Source organism: Mesocricetus auratus, unplaced genomic scaffold (assembly GCF_017639785.1).
Source record: "Mesocricetus auratus isolate SY011 unplaced genomic scaffold, BCM_Maur_2.0 Super-Scaffold_100691, whole genome shotgun sequence".
NCBI lineage: Eukaryota > Metazoa > Chordata > Mammalia > Rodentia > Cricetidae > Mesocricetus > Mesocricetus auratus.
This window is the reverse complement of record NW_024429267.1, coordinates 50364651-50385377: the sequence shown is the minus strand read 5'-3', so window position 1 is coordinate 50385377 and position 20727 is coordinate 50364651.

Sequence of the window (20727 nt, the reverse complement as noted above, 5' to 3'; positions counted from 1 at the left end):
TCACTTGCCTTTTTCTTCGGGTTCTGGGGAATCCAAGCAAGCAGCAAGCCCTTTGCCCTCTGAGCCATCTCCCCAGATTCCAATAGCTCAGTCTTTTTCAGTTCATTTGTCAGACGCTTCATGAGTCCCCATGCCTTTCAGCACTCTAAAATGATAAGATTCAGGGATGCACTCACCCTTGGATCATCTCCTCTGTTTTGCCTAGGGTAAACAGAAAACCAGTATATACCTCCAGGTATATTCCCGGTTATCTATGGCCAAATAATAGTTACCTCAAGACTTTCTGGATATTGACCCCAGAATTTGCTTCTCAATGACTTTATAGGCCATGGTGGGGGCTGGTGTGTGTGTGTGTGTGTGTGTGTGTGTGTGTGTGTGTGTGTGTGTGTTGAGACAATAGTCATAGGAAGACTTCTTCATATATATGGCTAGAGGAGGGTTAGGCTGGAAGGTATCTTTTCACATGACTAGCTTGCATGCCTCACTGGATGGCAGTTTCGAGACTGACTTCCTCCTGAGTACTGGCTGTCCTTAGTTGCAAGGAACAAGGTGTTTTTCCTGACTACCTCCAGAAGCCAACCAGTGCCACCTCAACAGCATTCTTTGGGTTACAGTAGGGTCCCTAAGTCTGACTCACATTCAAAAGGTGAGATGTTAGAGAGTAAACACGGAGAGACTTGAGTTTTAGGGACTTTGAAGACAAGCTGCAACGGATGTGCACCAAGTCCTTTCAGAGTATTCTGGGGTGACGGGACAGCTTTCCCTAAAGGCAGAAGAAGCTTAGCCTGAGAAGACTCTTGTTGGGTCCAGCCACTCAGGTAAGAGGATACCTTATGGTATGGGAATGGGTGAATGAGCCAGATAGTTTTGTGTCAACTTGTCATGAGATGGGGTCTCAACTGAGAAAAGCCCCAACTGGATTGTCTGGTGGGCAACTGGATTTCTTGTTTGTTGATGGATATGGTATGTCCTAGCTCACTGTGGGTGGTGCCACCTCTGGGCTATGATACTGGGTGCTGTAAAGATACAGGGTGAGCAAGACATGAGGAGCAAACCATTATGCAACACTCCTCCACTGCCTCTGCGTCAGCTCCTGACTTCAGGTTCCTGCCTAGCTTGAACCTGTGTTCTGGTTTCCTTAGTGATGGACTATTATCTGGAAGATGAAATAAGCCCTTTTCCTTCCAAGTTGTTTGTAGTCATGGAGCTTTATCACAGCAATAGAAACCCTACCTACCACACCCTATCACACTTTGGGTGTGTGAAGAGGCTCCAAGGGCAGGGGTTGGTGAAAACCAGCTCTGCCATGGCCACTGAGGGTACAAGTTTCATGTATAGAAGGAGGGTCATTGAAATACTACAGGGGAAAAGTTCAAAGGGCTGAGATGTGCCACAATGGTAGGAACCCTGTCCAGCACATGTGACGTCCTGGACTTAATCCCAGAGAAATGAGATAAAATAAATTAGGTGAAAGATTTAAAGTATCAAGGGGAAATTTGTGTATTAGAAATGTAAGGGTCATTGTGCAGAAGTTAGGACTGAGGAAGCAACTGGGAAAACTACTGCAGTTGAAACAACACAGACACAGCTCCTGACTCCGAAGCTGGAGTTCACAAAAATCAAATTCATGCCATCCATTCTGCTGCCCTTCCTACATTGCTGTTCTGATTTCTCTTGACCTTTTGGTCACCTCAGATTCAACTTGCTTTTAGGAAACTGGGGATTTAGAAAGTGCACCATGGACATTCATTTGGAGGTAAGACTAATTCTGTGGTCAAAAAAGGCCCCCCCCCCGAGACAGGGGTTCTCTATATGTTCAAACAGGGTTTGCCCTGGATGTTCTGGAACTCATTCTGTAGCCCAGGCTGGCCTCGAACTCAGAGATCCACCTGCCTCTGCCTCCTGAGTGCTGGGATTAAAGGTGCATACTACCACTGCCTGGTCAAAAATTCTGTTCTAAAGCATAATGAGGTTTCTTTTTATGAGTTGATGTGTGATGGTGGAACACCAAAGAATGGGAAAAAACCACAGTATGTAAAATGGTGCGTGGACAATGAGCAAGGAATTGAACTGTTTGGTCTCAGTCCCAGCTCAGTAACTGGCGGTGTCATGTTGAGCAAGTTACTGGACACTCCTGTGACTCAACTTCTTCACCTTTAAGGTGAGAACGAGTCCATTTCCCAAGCATTTATCTTAAAGATTAAGTGAATCATTAGTATAAAGTGTAGGAAACTACTACTAGAATAGTTCTGTCCATTATTTTCACAGCTGGAACCTGATGCATACTCTATTCTTAAATATATTTGAAAGAGTATGTGTAAAACAATTTGACCAACAATGATAAGATTTCACTCCTATGTTTGTCCAATATGGGTAATGTAAGCCAACATATGTAAAATATTTTTTAAATTAAGGAATTGTAGTAGCTTGGTTTGAATAGGAAAGATTAAAGAAATATATTCATTTAATAGGTATGTTTATCAAAAGTATCCTGCAGAAAAATTATTGTTTCATGCAATGGAATATAAAATGATTATTAAAGTATGAGTTTGCATGAAATGTAAAGATATGGAATAATCTTCAACATATGCAAGAAAACATTTCAGTGCATAAAATCTTAAGATATTAATAGTAGAATATATATTTGTATTTGTGGACTTTTATGTATATGCATACTCACTGTCTTGGATTCATTTCTGTTGCTGTAAAAGGTTTATTTTTAGCTTAGTATTCTGGGTTACAGTCCATTATATTGCCTAATGGTTACAGCAGCAGGAACTTGAAGAAGCAGCTGGTCACGTGCCATCCACAGTTAAGAACAGAGAGAAATGAATGTGTACATGTGTAGTGCTCACCCACCTTTCTCATTCTTATATGTTCTGGAGCTCAGACCATGTCATGGTGCCTCCCACATTCAGGGTGAATCTTCCTGCAATTGACAACACAGATGAAGACATCTCCCACAGACAAGCTCACTGGCCAATCTGTTCTAGATAATCACCTCACTGAGACATTCTTCCTGGAAATTCTAGATTGTAGCAAGTCAACAGCTAAAACTAACCATCACAATCATCATCTCTATCATCTTCATCTTCGTCATCATCATCACCATCATCACCACAATGGAAATTTGTTGAAAAGAGCTTGTCCATGGGAAAGGGAATAGGCTATGTTGCCTATTTGTTTTTCATAGAAGTCCATCCCACATAGAATGTAGGCAAACAATTTAGAGTTTTTAAAAGATGGAAACCTAGGCCTGGAGAGGCAGTTTAATAGTGAGGAGCACGTACTGGTCTTGCTGTGGACCCAAGTCCCGTTTCTGTTGTCCATATTGGGTAGCTTATGACCACCTGTTACTTCAGTTCCAGAGGATCCTGGGCTGTCTTTCAGCCTCCTGGGCGCTTGTGCTCATGTGTACAATCACCTTTCCCCACAATACACATAATTGAAAATAAAAGGCAGAGAGAGAGAAAGAGAAAACAAAACCCAGTGTTAAAGAGTTGAATAGGGTCACAGGCGAGGGTGAGTGTATTTCCAAGCATCCAAAAGAGTCACAGAAAAAGCACGCATAGAGTCAGACTGTTTTATATGAGGTAGCACCAGGTCCTTAACCTGATAAATCCCCTGTAAATTGACCTCCAAAGATTGATTACAGCTTAGCCTTCCACTCCTTTGGCTTGGAAAATTAGATTGAATACCATTATTAATTTTGATTACCAGACTTGAATTTTCTGTAAGCTCATTTAGCCCTTCACCAATACAACTGTGGAATTCTGCATTCTCTGGGCATGAATGTACAATATACTTAGGGTAGACCAGAAGTACCTACTGTGTGCCAGAACCCTGGCTGGATAATATAACTGTATGTCACAACAGTTGGCCCCTTTACCTCTTCTCTGAGTAGAAACAATTATCTCCATTCAAATAAGAATCAGAGTTACATGATTAAACAACTTAGTTATGGCAACCAGGAATAAATGACACAAGAGAGACAAAGTGAGAAGTGCCACAATTGGTACTTGACCTGGGAGAAACCTAACATGCACCTTAGAAGCCTTTAGAGGGCGATCAGCCTTAGGTAGCATCTCACCTTGGGCAGGTTCCTCTTATGCTGATGAGGATGCTGTGGTCCAGGGGGAGGAGAGACACACCCACCCCTCAGGAACTAATCCAGCGTGGAGCTATCTCTAGGCCTTTAGATGCATATCCTGGGGTATCTCAGGGCTTTGCACTTTTGCTTTTTCCTAAATGTGAATCCTAACAGTAATATTATTCTTGGCTGCAGTACTATAGAACTAGAAGCAGCCTCTCTGCTCTGTGAACCCTACTTTTTGAGTCTCTGTGCTCTTAATTCATGGGCTCACCTAAAGAATGTGGGACTGAACTACTGAATTTTAGGAATAGTTTTTTTTCCAGCTACTTGCATTTTTGTTTCACCATTTGCCAGACCAACATCTCACTTTCTAACATCGATTGCCCTGGAACTCGCAATGTAGTCAAAGATGACTTCATACCTTTGGTGAGCCTCCTGCCTCAGCTTCTTAACATAGGCTGCCCTGGAACTCACAATGTAGTCAAAGATGACTTCATACCTCTGGTGAGCCTCCTGCCTCAGCTTCTTAAGTGCTGGCATTCTAGGAGTCAGCCACGATGCCCAGCCAGGAGCGGCTAATTTTTATAGGCAGCAGTTTCCACCTTTCTTCACAATAGATTCAATGTATTTTCTAGAAAAGATTGAATCTTTTATTTGCTCTGGACGGTGTAGATTTCTTTGTTCTGTCCCAGGCATGCCAGTGGGGCTTAGTCTGGCTTACCTGATTGAGCAACCACCTGTCATCCATTTAAGACCCATGCAGGAGGCAGCAGTCCTGCTACTTAGAGGTAGGGATATCACCAGCAGAATAGAAGTGCAAAGGCCCGCATTGGAAGGGCCGAGGTTTTTCTGTTCTGGCTACAGTGGATGAGCACGTATGCTCCCCCCTTTTTGCTGTGGGAAGAATGATTATTATAGATGTTACTCCTGTTATTGTGCTATACTGTTGGAAATGTAAAGGGATTTCATGCTTGTGACAAAGGCTTCTAGCTTGGTTTTGAATTTATAAAAAGGAGATTATCTGAGTAGCATTAATCTAATCATGAAGGCCCTTTAAAAGAAGGTTTAGGGAGCCAGGCAGTAGTGTCACACGCCTTTTTAATCCCAGCACTCAGGAGGCAGAGGCAGGCAGATCTCTGTGAGTTTGAGGCCAGCCTGGCTGGTCTACTAAGCTGAGGATTTTTGAGAAATCCTGTCTCAAAAAAATCAAGAAAACAAAGAAAGAAAGAAAGAAAGAAAGAAAGAAAGAAAGAAAGAAGGACAGACAGAAAGAAAGAAGGCTTAGGAGATCTCTAGGGTTAGAGAGCACCTCCTCTGGGCCTTTAATGAATTCTGTCCGCAGCCCCATGAGCTTTACCAAGGATGCTCTGGTCCAGATGAACATGCATCTGCCCTACAGAGAAAACTGGTGAGAGGAAGTGGCTTGAAGGTGGTCAAGTTTGTTGTTCTGTATTACTTAGCCAAGAAAAATCAAACATCACCTCCTCTTGGAGAAGAACTTTAGACTCCATGTGTGGCTAGCTACAGGGTCTCCATTTGGCTTCTCTCATTTGATTCTTTATTAAACTTACATATGTGTTTTTCATGTAGGAATTTTCAAAAACAGGAATCTATACCACTTGATACACCACTGTATCATGTTTGTTGAGCTACTTAAATTCCTATGCCACCTCTTGCTTTGTCTGTGACATTGGAGCAGCTATAGTTGGGGAGTCAGATGGCTTGCTGAGAGGCACTAGCCAAGAAGCTGGCTGGAGAGAGGCTTCTGCAAACAGACCCATAGTCTATGAATATTATGGGATGTATTAGTAGTTATGGTGGATTAGTAGGAGAACTGATGGGTTCATATTCTATTTCTAGTATTTAAGTGCTTTGCGTGCTTAGGTAAGCCACTAAACTGTTTTTCTGCCTCCTCCTTCCCCCTCCCCTTTTTCTCCTCCTCCTCCTCTTCTTCCTCTCCTTCTTCTTCATCATCTCTGAAGACTGAGTGACAACAATTGTAAGCTAGTGTCCTCTGCTGCTTCTTACTTTCACTTTGTCTAAGCCAGCTCCTCTTTTAGAAGGTAGCCTTTCCTACTGACTACTCGACTTATCTTAACTCTGTGCAGAAACTGAAACAGGATTTCACTGGGAATGGAGAAAGAAGCAATGGAAATTTCCATTTATTTTTCAAGAGCGAATGTTACCCATTCTACTTTGAGGAAGAATAAAGAAATTTGAATAAAACGTCAGTTTCTTTCTGAACTAATTTGGGAGTCATAATGACATGCACAATCTAGGCTGAGCACATGAATATTTATAATTAAGAATGAAATTCTCCCCCTCCTCTCTCATTGTGAACATAAATCTCCAGGGACATTCTGGGTCAGAACTGTTCATTTTAAGAGTCTAAGATAGAGAGGTAAAAGAAACTAAACCGAGCCCAAAGCAGAAAAACCCCACCATGCACAGTGCGTCCCAGCTGACGGCTTGGGTGAAATGCTGTTAGGGATGGCATCTGGTTGTCCTCTCAGCTCGACTCCTGTTGGGGGAGCATCCTCTAGTTGGGAGGATCATCCAGGATGAAGTGTGGCATTTTTCTCCCCCTTCTGCTAACATGACTTTGGCCATTTTTTTTAGCTTGCACACATATTTTATTGTCCAAGTATACAGAAATCCTCTTTATACAACAGAGTGGTCAAGTCATTCTTCAAATATATAAAATGGAGCAACATGATGTATGCCAAGGGGGAAGTCTGGGCACCTGTGGGATTAGCTGTTAGTTAGTAGTTATTAGGTCCATATTATAAATGAGCAATCTGAGACTGAGAGATGTCATGCTTGCCTGTACTTGGTGACAGAAGATTTATTCCCTTAATTAGAATTTTTAATTCTTATTTTTAATTAAAGTGTCTCTTCAGCATTCTTTCGTTACACTCAGCACTGACAGAGACCCACTTTGTTGTGGAGGAGAAATGAGCAAGTTGCAGGTCTGGGCCGTGAGGCTTTCCAGAAGACTCCAATGTCTTATTCACTCTTAGACAATTTTGCAGTTGAACTTGATGACAGTTACGGAGCATTTCCTAGCTCGGAGCTTTGTGGCTGCAATTTCTCTCCTGTACATGCCCCAGTTTTCCAAACTTTATGAAGCTGTTACTATTCATTTCTTTGGACTCACTGGAGGGAATTGCTTAGGGGGGAAAAGCCAAGGAAAGGCTTGTGCCAATTAGAACTGTTCACCCTAAATAATGTCTCCTTTTCTCTCGTATGAGGGGAGAGAATGACTCCTGCTTTCCCTTGGTTAACTCAGGGAATTTCTAAAGAAATCTATTCTAGATTTTTTTGTCCAATTGAGATAGATTTTCCTCTACTAAGAAGGTGGAGGTTTGCTAGCTCAGTAACCTTTCTTCCAGGAGTCATGCGGTTTCTTCTCTTTCCTTCTCTCTGGAGTTAATGGTTCCTTCCTGTAACAGAGCTGTGATCGACTTTCCTGGACGCCACCCACATCCATTATCTCAGTGACAGTGCCTTAATTGAAATGACATCTTAGAATTATTACTTTAAAATTCATTGTTTAATTCAGTAAATTTAGTATTAATTAACGCCAACTGCCCTGGTGTTTTGGGCTCTCATTTGTCACTTGCTCATTCCATGGAGCAATGCAGAAAACGAGAAGTCTATTTCATTTTACAGGACTTTCTTTATTTTGCAATTCAGATTGGCTATTGTGGTGAGAATGGAATTTGAAGTGACTGAGTATTTTGCAATGATCATGAACTTGGAAAAAAAGAAAGAGAAGGAAGAAAGGAATTGGTGGTGGATGAAGAGGAGGAGGGGAGGAAGGCAAGGAGGAGAGGGGGACGTAGAAGGAGAAGACAACAAAAAATGAGGAGGAGGATGAGGATGAGGGTGAAGATGAGGGTATGCCACTCAGTTGGTGAGCCTCAGTACCAGGGGAGACACCGTGAGTCAGGGCTGGGGTGTACAAGTGTCAGTAGGGGCTCTTTGGGTGATGGCAACTGTATGTTTTGAAGATTTAGTTCATTAGCATACCTTTCAAAATAAGACTGTGTATGTCCCTGTGCATGCATATCAGTGTGCAAATATAGTTAACATTTTTTCTAGTCCCATGGGAAAATGGAATGCTGTAGTTAATTGGATATCATCATAAACTGTTATCATCTTTTAAAATATGTTTCCTATGAATTAAGTGATGTCAGAAATGTAGATATTGAGTTCTGGTGGTTAAACATGGCCTTTTGTCTTAGGCTAGTACCTCCAGAGATCCCAGGTAATAATCTGGGAGTAAATAGTTGTTCCAGAGTTATCTTAGTCTGTTTTCATATAGTGATGCTGCCATTAACACTGTATTGTAGACTGGTTACGTGATACAAAAAAAGAAGCGTATTTTGGTTCCAGTTCTGACCTTCTTGCTGCAGCCCTTGAGTGGTGCAGAGTGTGTGTGGGGATAGAGAGTATGCACACTTACCTGTGTGTTCTGGTTTCTGGTCCTCCCCTTTTAATGCCATCAGCAGCCACAGTCATTCATCTGGTCCCTGCTCTGAAGACCCCATCTAATCTTCATGACCTCCTGAAGACTGCAGCTTTAGCCTCACCTTCTGATACAGTTTCCTCCTCTTAATGCTGGACCATGGTGATTAAACTCCAATGTGTTTCAGAAGGGAAAACATGGGTCCAAAGCAGAGCAAAGGGCGACTAAAACAAGCATCCTGAAGATGAGACTTGAGAGGGAAAGGGGTCCAAGAAAGAAAGGGACACAACTTTTTGTCTGCTATGACTTGGACAACTGGGGACCTTGGAGAGATGGTGAAGAACCATTTCAGTTTGTTACTTGAGGGTTGGGGAAACTGAGTATTTATCCCTCAATTCCCATTGGTTACTCCTGAGAGCTGATCCTGGGACACTAACATATAACCCTAGCACTGCCTATATCCCCAAAAGAAAGTCAGAAAGTCCTTGGCCTTGCTTTAAGATGCAACTGGAATGTCCTGGAAAGATGAGAGCCAAATGATACAGGCAGAACCCTGACAGCAACCACTTCTGTTCAATAATCTGTGGCTAGTTAGGCTCAAGTACTAGCTAAGGTTAGAAACAGGTGGGTGTGAGAGCATAGGATAGATTGCTTAGAACTCAATATTACCATAATTTCACACATCTCAGAGAGGCAGCTTGCAGATGTGGAGTGGATATGGCTTGGGTTCCATCCATATTCTCATCACTGGGCCAGCACCCATCTCGGCTACCATATTGGCTAATAATGACCTATAGTTTTTAATCCATCTGCAAAAGGTTACCTTTGCTACTAAGGACCACTTGGCGAGGAGGTTACACTCCTGGAAGCATACATAGCCCAGAGCCAATGATGCAGGGCTGTGTGAGAAGGCTAGCATCCTGTGAAAAGGTTGCTCATTCTAACAGCAACAACCCACACTTACCCTCATGGTACTAAGGCTCTGTCTGTCCCTTTGGCTCTCTATACTGCAGTAAAAGATGCCTCTTTACTATATTCTAATATTTCTAATATTCTAATAGCTCCTCAAATGTCTATCAGACACATAGCAAATTGAGTGGGAAAGCAGAAACGATGCCATTCTATAAAGACGGAGAATGAGCAATATTAGTACGAAGGCAACACAACCCTAAGAGAATCTTTCTAAGTGAGGAAATTATCTTTGTTTTATGGATACAGGTGATAGTTTTAATTGGCAACATGACTGATTTGGAGACGTGCCTAGCAAAATAATAAATCACAAGGGGTTTGTCTGTGAGGGTGTTTCCCAAGTGGATTAGCTGACGGGGGAGGGACTACCCTGGGGACTGCCGGAACGAGCGTGGGGAAGAAAGGAAGCTAGCCGGTGAAGGCATTCTTTCTCTCCATATATGTAGTGGAGACCGGTGGACCCTGGGACTTGCTGGGCAGTCAGCCTAGCTTACTTGGTAAGTTCCAGGCCAGTGAGAGAGAGTTCTCAAGGGAAGACAGTGAAGGTCATCGCCTGGTCTCCACAGGTGTCTGCATACAGGTCATGTCGATGCATACACACCTCTGTGCACATATGCACACATACATACTTGACAAATAATCAAATATGAAAGGAAGCCTCCAGGTGGAGCTTCCATGTTTACACCTGGGCAATCGGAGGGGGCCTGGGAACGGGGGATGTGTCTCACAGCATGGGGTCATTAGAGTATGTTAGGACGTTACTGTGTTTGCTTTACGCTTTTAAATTTAATTTAAATTCCATATGCATTTGCTGAGCACCTTCTAAATAACAGTTCCCACACAAAGCCTTGGGGCGATTATCAAGATAAAGAAGTTGCCTGGCCCTCATTCCTGTGAAGGGGCCTAGCGTGCAAAAGCTGAGTCTTAGGATTAGGGCTAATCAATCGGTTCTGTACACTGCCTGGAAGTACAGGAAGACATGGTTAATTCTGCCTGTAGGGTGCATGAAGATGATGCTGAAGGATGGACAGTGTTGATGGACAAGGAAAGACACTGCAGCTGTTTATCATCTGTGCTTTTGGCACAAACCGGAGCCACCTGGAAAGACAGAGGGACCCTCTGTTAAGGAATTGTCTCTATCAGACTGACTTGTGGGTGTGTCTGTGGGACATTTCTTGGCTACTAATTGATGTGGGATGGCCCAGAATATTGTAGGCATTGCCACCTGGGCAGGGGTCGTGGGTCTTATAAGGAGCAGGTTAGGCAAGCCATTGGGAGCAAGCCAGTAAGCAGCATCCCTCCATGTCTGCGCTTCCGTTTATGCCTTGGGTCGCTCTGCCTTGGCTTCGATTCATGATGGGCTGTGACATGGAAGGAGAAGCCAAATAAACCATTTTCTCCCAAGCTGCATTTTCTCCCAGCAACAGAAAAGCAAACTAGAACACCTTAATATGCACTAACAGAGAGTAAGCCACAGCATCCCCTAGCTATTTTCCTACAATGGCTTTATTTCTGTGTTAGCACACATAGACTAACACTCTCTGAAATATTCAAAGGAGAAAACTGTCTCTCGTGCTTTGTAGGACTCTAGCTATGGAATAAATTAGTTCCTAGTTTTCTGTGACTTAAAGGGCCACTCTCCACTCCCCATGACACAGCTAAATTCACATATCTTCACTATACTGTTTTGTTTTTGTTTTGGTTTGGTTTTGGTGGGGTGCATTAATGAGTGACAGTCATCCAGATTAAACAGGTTCTTATGTAGGTAATTTCACGGGCAGGGATGTTAAACCAGACTGCTTCCACATGAGGGGCTCAGTTGCACAGGCCCAGGCTGCGTTTGTGTGGAAGAGAGGTGTAGTTTCTCCCCATTAAGATGATTTATAAAACCTGTCACTCTGTGCTTCTGCAGGTTCATTTTAAAGGGATTTGGTAGGATTCTGTTTGTTAGCAGGGAAGGAAGAGAACAATATTGCCCCAGTTTTCACTGTGGAGAGTAAGGGGAAGTGACAGCCCAGAGGCACACTGGAACGGTGACAGCAGGAATGCTCTCTCGCTCGCTCTGAGGGGAAATGAGAGAGGGACTCTCACTGAGCACCTGCTTTGCTCTGAGCACAGTTCGAAGTGCGTTTCACGCACGGAGTCTCATTCCACGAGAGAAGATGAAATTAGCACGCAAAAGTGCATGGACACATGCTTTACCGATGTTTGGCGTAATTAATACTTTCTTTTCGTCTAAGGGGGAGACTCGTTACAGAGACCATTTCTCCCTTTGTGTGACCAGATGCTAATTTGTATCCATGCAGTGGGTCAGTTTGCTTTTACTCGCAGCTTTGAAGTGGGAAGAAGCAAGGCAAGAAGCAGGTGGCCAGATTCATGGGAAGAGAAAAGGAGAGTGTGTGCCTGAAGGGATTAGGGTTTTGTTATCAGTTCTTGCTTTGGTTTGCAACTCCTGGTCTGCTGGCACAGCAGTCCAGGCGTCCCTGGAAGAGAGTTCCTGCCCTCCACTGTGTTCCTGCAGCCAAGAAGTACGGGTGTGGGATTGGCTTGCCCTTCTGGGAAAACAAAATGATCTCTTGTCCTTTCCTAGGGTCCCCCTTCAATATTTTCCCTGATTTTTACAGGCACATATTAATTATACACAATAGTGCTTTTCGTTATGATATCTAATTTTTTACATTTGCTAGCATACTTTCATTGACTCACTGACCCAGTATTTACAGAACTAGAGGGGTAAAAAATGCTGTACCATCTCCTCCGCAGTTACTATGTACTCTGCTTGGATCACCTAAATCTAGCAGAGGGCACAGGATTGTTTGGGGCTGGAGCTTGAAGCTGTTAAACTTTTTAGAAGACTTTATGCTTGGCTTGTGTGTACAAATGCGAGTATGGGTTTGTGTATGGTGTGGGTACAGTACCTGCAGAGGCTAGAGGAGGGAGTCAGATCCCCTGGAGCTGGAGTTAATGGTGGCTGTGAGGTATCTCATGGGTTTACCCTGGTCCCCTGCAAGATGGGAACACACTCTTAACCACTGAGCCTCCACTGCAGTCCCTCAGTACGACATTTCCATACATACACGTGATATGTTTTGATCTCCCTTGTGACCCTTTTATACCTCATTCTCACTCATGTTTACATCCTTCTTCCTCCCAGCTGGTCCTGGTCCTCCGCTATTTCTATGTTCCACCGCCCCCCCACCCTATGTGTGTATGTGTGTGTGTGTGTGTGTGTGTGTGTGTGTGTGTGTGTGTGTGTCTGTGTGTGTGTACCAATGAGTGTCATTAGGATTGGTTAGATGGGCATGGATGAGGGTTTACTTACAGGATTATGGACAGTTTACCGGTGATTACACCACTGAAGAAAATCTCTCCCTTCCAGAGTCACTATTAGCTGCTTGCACAGACTCTGGGAGGTATGGGTCCCCAGAGCCCCATTTTCCATCCCAGACAGTCCCATCTTGTGCATGTTTTCTATCAACTCTGTTTACCCTGATCCAGACTCTTAAGGCATTGAGGAGCCACATCTCTTTAATTTTGGACACATTGAGACCAATTATTGTATTCAATTCCACTAGCTATTCAAGCCCTATTAGACCTCTGTGGACCTCAGCATCAGCCAAGTGCAAAATGATCTGCTGTTTTAGAGATGGTCAGCGTAAAATGTCCTCACCAAGGTGACCCGTCCTCAGGATTCCACCTTAAAGTGCGGCAGCGGGACCACTTTCTCACCAAGGGAGCAAGTGGCTGCCTTGCTACATTTTGTACCCTGAGGAGGATTTGATCGGATGTGTCACCGTGTCTGTCCCCAGAGCGAAGGCCACAGGCGGTGCTGAAGATAGGGTTTTGTGTCCTAAGGACTTAGAAAGAGGAGCTTTGAGGGCATCGGTGGATTTCAGCTGCTCCTCACCCTGAATACTGTGTGGTGGCTCCCACTTTTAAAGTCAGTCCCCAAACACGCATATAGATGCATTGCATGCTGGCCTTGCCGAGGACCCCAGCCTCGTCTCCCTATCTGCAGTCCTCTTTGGACAGCTGTCACTGCTGCCATCACTGTTGTCTTTCTGCAGATTTGCATCAGTCTCATGCTTTTCTCCTCATCCTGATCTCTCTACTTTCCCATCTGTGATGTTTTCATGCTGGACCCCAATTCTTCTCTTCCTGTTAGTTCCCTCTCAACAACTCTCCATCCATGAACTCTCTTAAGCTCCCTCCTTCTCTCTTGCCTGGTTGATAATGGCCTTTCTTCCTCTATAATGCGTTGCGCTTGGAGTCCTTCACCAAAAGCACTGCATTGGAAGTACGGCAGGTGGTATGGTTTATTGTGAAAGGTCCCCGTAGGTTCACATGTTTAAATACTTGGTCCCCAGCTGGTGGCACTGCTTGGGAAGGTCATGGTTAGGTAGTAGAGCCTCGCTTGGGGGAGTCAACCTGGAATGAGATTAGGCCTTGGGGCTTTACAGTCTGGCTATACTTCCTGCTCACTCTCTGACTCCTGAGTGTGACTTCAATGTGACCAGCCAGCCTCCTGCTCCTGCCACCATGCCTCCCCTGCCTGCTGTCATGTCTTCCCCACCAGGATGGATTCTATCCCCCTGGAACTGTAAGTCACAACAGGACCCTTTCTCCCTTAATGTGGCTTGGTCAGGGTATTTTATCACAACAATGAGGAAGCATCTAAGCAGGCTTCCATTGAAGCAGTATCACCGTCCCACATAACACCTTTAACCCTTGGGTGTCGTTCATCATTGGTCTTCACAAGGCTTTTCTCAGTTCTGCTTACTGTATATGAGTTTAGATCTCATAGTTATGTAGGGCCACATGGAATACTATGTCATGGTTTCTTGAATTAGTAGCGATGGAAGGGAGCAGATCCTTTTGAGTCAGAGGTGGGTGTGAGTTGCAGCTGGCCATTCTCCAAGTCTAGGTGTGTCTAACCTTAGGAGCTCCAGTTGCTGTTCTCCAAAGCAATACAACAGTGCTCAGCATGATGCTTATTCCAGTGCCTGGAAAGACCCCTCTCCTGTAACATGTCTCCACATCCGAATCAGCCTCATCAGTGCTACCGGGGGAAAGGCTCTTGCAGATGTTACTATAAGGAAATTATCCTGGGACACAAAGGTGTGTCCAACTCAAGAAGAGACTGGTGTTCCTACAATAAATGTGCAAATGAACTCGGTCTCAGAGGAGAATGCAATGAGGACAGGTGAGGGCATCTAGAAACCACCAGAAGCAATAAGAAGTCTGCTAGGGTTACTATCGAGATTAGATCCCCCAAGAGACTGGTCTTAAGTGACTAGCTCCCTGAGGAATTCTGGGATCCAGAACTAAAGAGATTGCTCTCTCGTGTTCTCAACTACTGTTGTGATTTATATTGACTGCCAACCTGACAGGACCTAGAATCATGTAGGAGACAAGCCTCTGGGTGTGGTTGTGAGGGCTGATCTTGACTAGGTTAATTGAGGTGGGGCCCACCCTAAATGTAGGTGGCTCTGTCTTATGGGCTGGGTCCCTGGATGGCAAAGAGTGGAGAAAGCCAGCTGAAGGTAAGCATCGCTGGTCTCTGTGTCTTGGCTACAGATGCAGCGTGAGCCTCAAGCTCTTGCTGCCTGGACTTTCCCACCGTGATGAGCGGTGCCTTGGAATGATGAGCTGAAATACAGTTTCCTCCCTGGGGATGCGTCTGTAGGTGTTTAGTACAGCAGCGGGCAAACCTAGATGCAACTACCAGCTTTGTAGTACTTTGCTACAGATGTAATCTTTACTACCTTGGCTCTAATAATATGTGAGTATGCTACGCTGCCCCCATCTGTCCCAGGCAACCCTGAGTTCTCTGAGGGCAGGATCTATTTCTTGTCTTTCCAAACTGCCCACTTCTGGGTTTGACTCAGTGTTAGAAATGAATATACTCTGTAAGTGCTGAGAGTATATTTCTAATTTATTCTCTTAACTGTTTCCGTGAAGTTGAGATTTTATCAATCAAAAGAGAATGAGAGAAACAGAGGAGGGCTTAGAAGAAGAACCCACTGCCTGCATTTCATGAATTAATGTTCTAAAGTCTTGCTCTCTTTTTCATTTGTTATGTGTTTCCAAGAGCCAGGAGAGGGTGAATGTATAATTTAGATCAGAGGCCATGGAATTGCTCCCATTTTTCTTAAGCCACCAATTAGCATCTCCCAGGTGCCTTCTCTGTGCACTCTGTATTTCAACACCTTGACTGATGAAAAACTTCTTCCTGTATCCACAGGAGTAGGACTGTGTCCATAGTGCTCAGTGGATGTTCATGTCAAGGTCAGCTCAACCATCCTTACAACTGTGTGTAGAATGCACATGCACAACAGGAGAGGGTGGGTCACTTCATTAAGATGTTTGCTTAATAGAGGAGGAGCTTTCTAGAACTCTTGGAACAGTTCATTTACGCATCAGGTATCCATATGCTACGCAGAGTCAGTCCAGTGGTAGCCATGATGGTGACTCAGGAAGAAAAAAGAGGAGGCTATAAGTAAGAACAACAGCCATAGTAATATCACAGACATCTTCAGGGGCAGTCGTGGAATGAAGAAGGATGTCACTATGATGGGTGGAAATGATATCTCTCACATCCTTTGGTTATTGTGTTGTAATAAAGAAAATGGACCCATGATATGTCATCTCAGTCTGTGGGGGAAACAGACGTATCACATAAACAGGCTAGTGTTAAAGAAAACCAGAATTGAGTTATTAAGGACAACAGATGTGTAGCCCTGGAAGCCAGATGACCCATGCAGGAGTGTGTTCTGATGTGTATAGAGGCTGCCGTTGGTGGCTCCTTATTTCCTTTTAAGAATCCCAGATTTTCATAAAGTGAAGAAACTGGAATAGAGCGGCAGAAGAAAAAGGCATCTGCAGATCCTTGAAATCCTAGACCTCCTGTAAATGTTATTTCGTTTAATTTCCTCAGCAAGCCTGTGGAACTGGTAGCATTGTCTGATTACACAGCTAAAGAGGGAGACCTTGGAAAGATTCAATAGCTTCCTGAAGGTCATGTAGGCATCAGACAGAGGAAGGGATTCCAAGCATGCCTGTCTGCATTCAAAAGCTAAAGGTACCCTGGAATTTCCCCCCACAAGTAGTCTCAGGCAGCTTTACCATGCTCTGTTCCAGGTGAGGTCATTTGTACACTCCTTTACTAAAATCTAGTGGTTTGCATACACATTATTGGTATATTTGTAAGCTGTCATGCAACAAGACTCAGTGCATGTGTTGCCGCATAACCTACATATCCAACTCTTGTCAGCTACAAGTTTGAATGGGTAAGGAATAGATCTGGGGCTTGGCTACCACTGTTTTCTCTGGGAGAGCACCCTGTGTCAATCTCCTGGTAGGATAGGGGAGAGTAACAGCTGCCTTAAGTTGTTAATCTTTCTGTGTTTTTTTTGAAACAACTCATTATGATGGTCTATTTGTCACTTGTCAAGGAAATCAATACAGTCTAGACTTGTGACTCTGCCAGGATCTGCATTGGGCAATCAGAGACAAAGGAGGATTTGCAGCAGAGCAGGGTGGGAAACAGTGGGACCCGAGTCTCTGGGACATGGTGATGTTCAGGAACTTGTCTCTACCATAGAGGGTTCAGGAGTCCTGTGAGTCTAAGACAGGTCCCACTTGAACAAGAAGGGCCTATGATGAGGAAAAGGAAGACATTTTCAAAGTAGGGGCACTGATATTTGTTTGCTGGTGTTTATATTATTATAATTTTTATTCAAATATGTTAAGTATATGTAGTGATTTTCATGATGATATTATCATATATGTTTATGGTGTGCTGGCATTATATTATTCATGCACTATTATCCTCTATTCTCTCATTTCCACTTTGGATTATTTTACTATTCACAATTTTCCTGTTATTTGTGTGTGTGTGTATGTGTGTGTGTGTGTGTGTGTGTGTGTGTGTGTATGTGTTCCTATGAGTTTAATTAGAATTGCTTACATGTGCATAGGGAAGGGGTTCTTTAGAGCAGTGAGGCAACTTATCAATGACTGCATCACTGAAGAAAATGTCTCTCCCTCCCTTAGCAACCATTAATTGTAGAGGGACCCAGGGAGGGGTAGGGATTTCTGAGTTGGTTCCCAACTAGTGGTCTTCTGAGGGCTAAATAAGATGTTAAGCTTTGTGATGTCATATGGTACCTGAGTACCTTGCACAAAGCATGCTGTGAATGAGTGGCAGCCATCCCACATACCAAGGAGAGAAAATGACATCCTCAGCAACAGCATAGGCACCTTCAAGGCCAGGAGCAAAAAGAAATGGGCTGTCAGTATGATGGCTAGAAACGATCATCTCTTTCATATCCTTTGGCCATTAGGTTGCTTCATTCATTCAAACATTTATCAAGGAACAAACATCGTGCATTGGGGAAATGGAGACAAATAAAGAATGGTTTTCCCCTGCAGGACTTCAGAGTCTAGTTGGGGAGACAGATGTCAACATGTAATTGCCTCGTAGGTTGCTGGATGTCTCCTCAGAGAGGAGGGAGGCACAGTGCTGGTGATGCTATGCATTCCACGAGCACAGGACCCATCTGTGTTTGTATGCAGCTGTTTCTCTTGTGCTCACAGTAGCAAACACATGGGAAGCATCCCCCCATCTCCTGAGAATGTCGCTTGAGCGAATAAACGCTGATGGGAAGAGTGGATGCTTCTGCAGGGATGCTCATGGAAATCATCTATGACATTCAATGTTTTAGCTAATATATTTGGTTCTGGGAGGTTGAGTGGGGGAGCATGGAGGAGGTGTGCATGTGTGTGTTGGTGGTGTGGGAGAGAGAGAGAGAGAGAAACAGACACAGACACACACACACACAGAGAGACAGAGAGAGACAGAGAGAGAGAGAGAGAGAGAGAGAGACAGAACAATCACAGAATAACAGGGGGAAAGAGTAAAAACATAAACATATAGGGTCACTGAACAGCAGGAGCCCTCTGAGCTGAGGAAACCTTTAGGAGTGACTGGAGCATGGGGTTCCCGGGAATGATGTGCAGATATCATACGGTGGCAGATTAAAAGATAAGCCACACCTACTGATTGATGCATCTCTTCATTTCAGAGAAACCTACTGGCTTTTACATGTCCAGGCTGTCAACACTCTTTGCTGAGAGCCCATTCAGCATGTGAGGCAATGTCTCCTCAGTCTTACGGAGTTTGCATCTTCATGGGGGTAGACAGAAAAACTCCTGAATGAAATGCATTCATGGTGTCTTCAGTTGTCATTAGTAACAGAAGGGAACACAAATTCTGGAAGTGGGTATAGAGAGCAAAGTAGGAGGTGTGTGAAGGAGGAACACACATAGAGGCTGATGGCTTTCTTCCCTGCAGTCTTAAGGTTTGGGAAGCCAGGCTGTACATCCTTTCGGGTCTCTACCTGAATCTCTGGCCTGTGGCCTCCATCTGAAGTTTGTGCCAGAGCTTATAATTGCACTTGTGACTTTGCAAGGTTTTTGAGAGTCATTTACCTTCACATATAATGTGTGTGTGTGTGTGTAGTCATTATTCTACCCATTAAAAAGAATGATTGGGGCTGGAACAATTACTTAGCTGGTGTTAGAGTTTGAATACTAACTGCCCTCTATGGTACCATGGGTTCGGGTGTGTTTGAACACTTGGTCCCCAGCTGCTGGCCCTGTTTGGGAAGCTTGTAGAATTTGTAGCTTACGGAGCCTCTGTGGAGCAAGTGGGTCAACTGTAGAGCAAGTGGGTTTCATAGACACACATTGTTGTTTCTATCTAATCTGTAAAGTGGGTTTTTATAGACACACATTGCTTCCTATCTAACCTGTGTTTCCTCAGTGAGGATGAAATGTGACCAGCCAACTTTGTGTCTCTGCCACCATGCCTTCCATGTTACCATGGGAACACCCTGCCTGTTGCCATGTCTTCACCCCCACAATGGACTCACTTTTATGGAAACATAAGCCAAAATAAACTCTTTCTCCCCTTAGTTGTCTTTGCCAGGGAATTTTATCAGAGCAGCACGAAAAGAAATCAAGGCAGTCTGTTAAGGCCTTGCCAGGCAAGCCTGGTGTCCTGGGTGTGACCCCTCAGAACCCACATAATAAAGCTTAGCATGGTGATACTGGTGATACACACTTATAAACCCAGCACTAGGAATGCAGAGTCAGGTGGACCACTAGGCTCACTAGTCAGCCTAGCCAAAAGGATAAGTCCTAGGTTAGTGAGAGGCTGTTTTCAAACAAAACAAAATAAAGCAAAATCAACCAACCAAAACAAACAAAAGCAAGGTGAACAGCATCTGGGAACAACAGCTGAGATCTGAGATAGAATTCTAGCCTACACACACACACACACACACACACACACACACACACACACACCACAGAATAACTATAATTATTACCTATCCACATTAAGGAAATATATCACAGTACGCATAAGCATGTCTGCTAAACATCAGTTCAGCTTATCAGAAGACAGACTTTTCATATCCCTTAAAAATAGATGATGTTTATTCTGTTTCCTGTTTTGGATACAAGAAAGCGTCGCCTGTTGTCTGTAGAGAGCTCCCCGGGGACTGACTTGGGAGGATGCTGCAGCGGCCCCATACCCCTTGCTTGTTACAGCTCCTGTAGTGTTTAATCCTTATCTGAAGGAAGGAAAGAATAACGAGGCTGAGTTTTAAAGCATTAATCATGTTAAATCCTTTTGGACCTAAGCAGGTGTAAATAACTAAAGGAATATCGTAATTAGATTTGGGGTCTCTCCCCTGTTGTACAGTGCAAAGCACCAGGTCGTCGGGTGGAAACACAAGTCACACTTTCTTTGTCAGACAGAATGGAGTCTGAGGCCTATCTTTTTCGTGATTATTGGCCATGATGCCAAGAGATTCAAGTCAACCCTTTCTGTTCTTCAGAGGGCTGCTGATGTTCAACCATATTGTCTTGATCTTCAGGTCCTCAAATACCAGAGCAGGGCACCTCCACTCCCATCCCCCCATTTTTAAACATTTTGTTGCCAGAAGGCTGAGGGTGTAGACTCTGGATTTCTCACCTCTTGACTTCCAACTTCTCTGTCATCTTTGTCTCTGTCCCGCCTTCACGTATGAGCTAACATTTTGCTAAAGGTAAAGACACTGAAAACAGAGAGGCTGAGCACATAGCTTTGCTCATACAGTGGGGACTGACAGAGGTAGGATTGGAT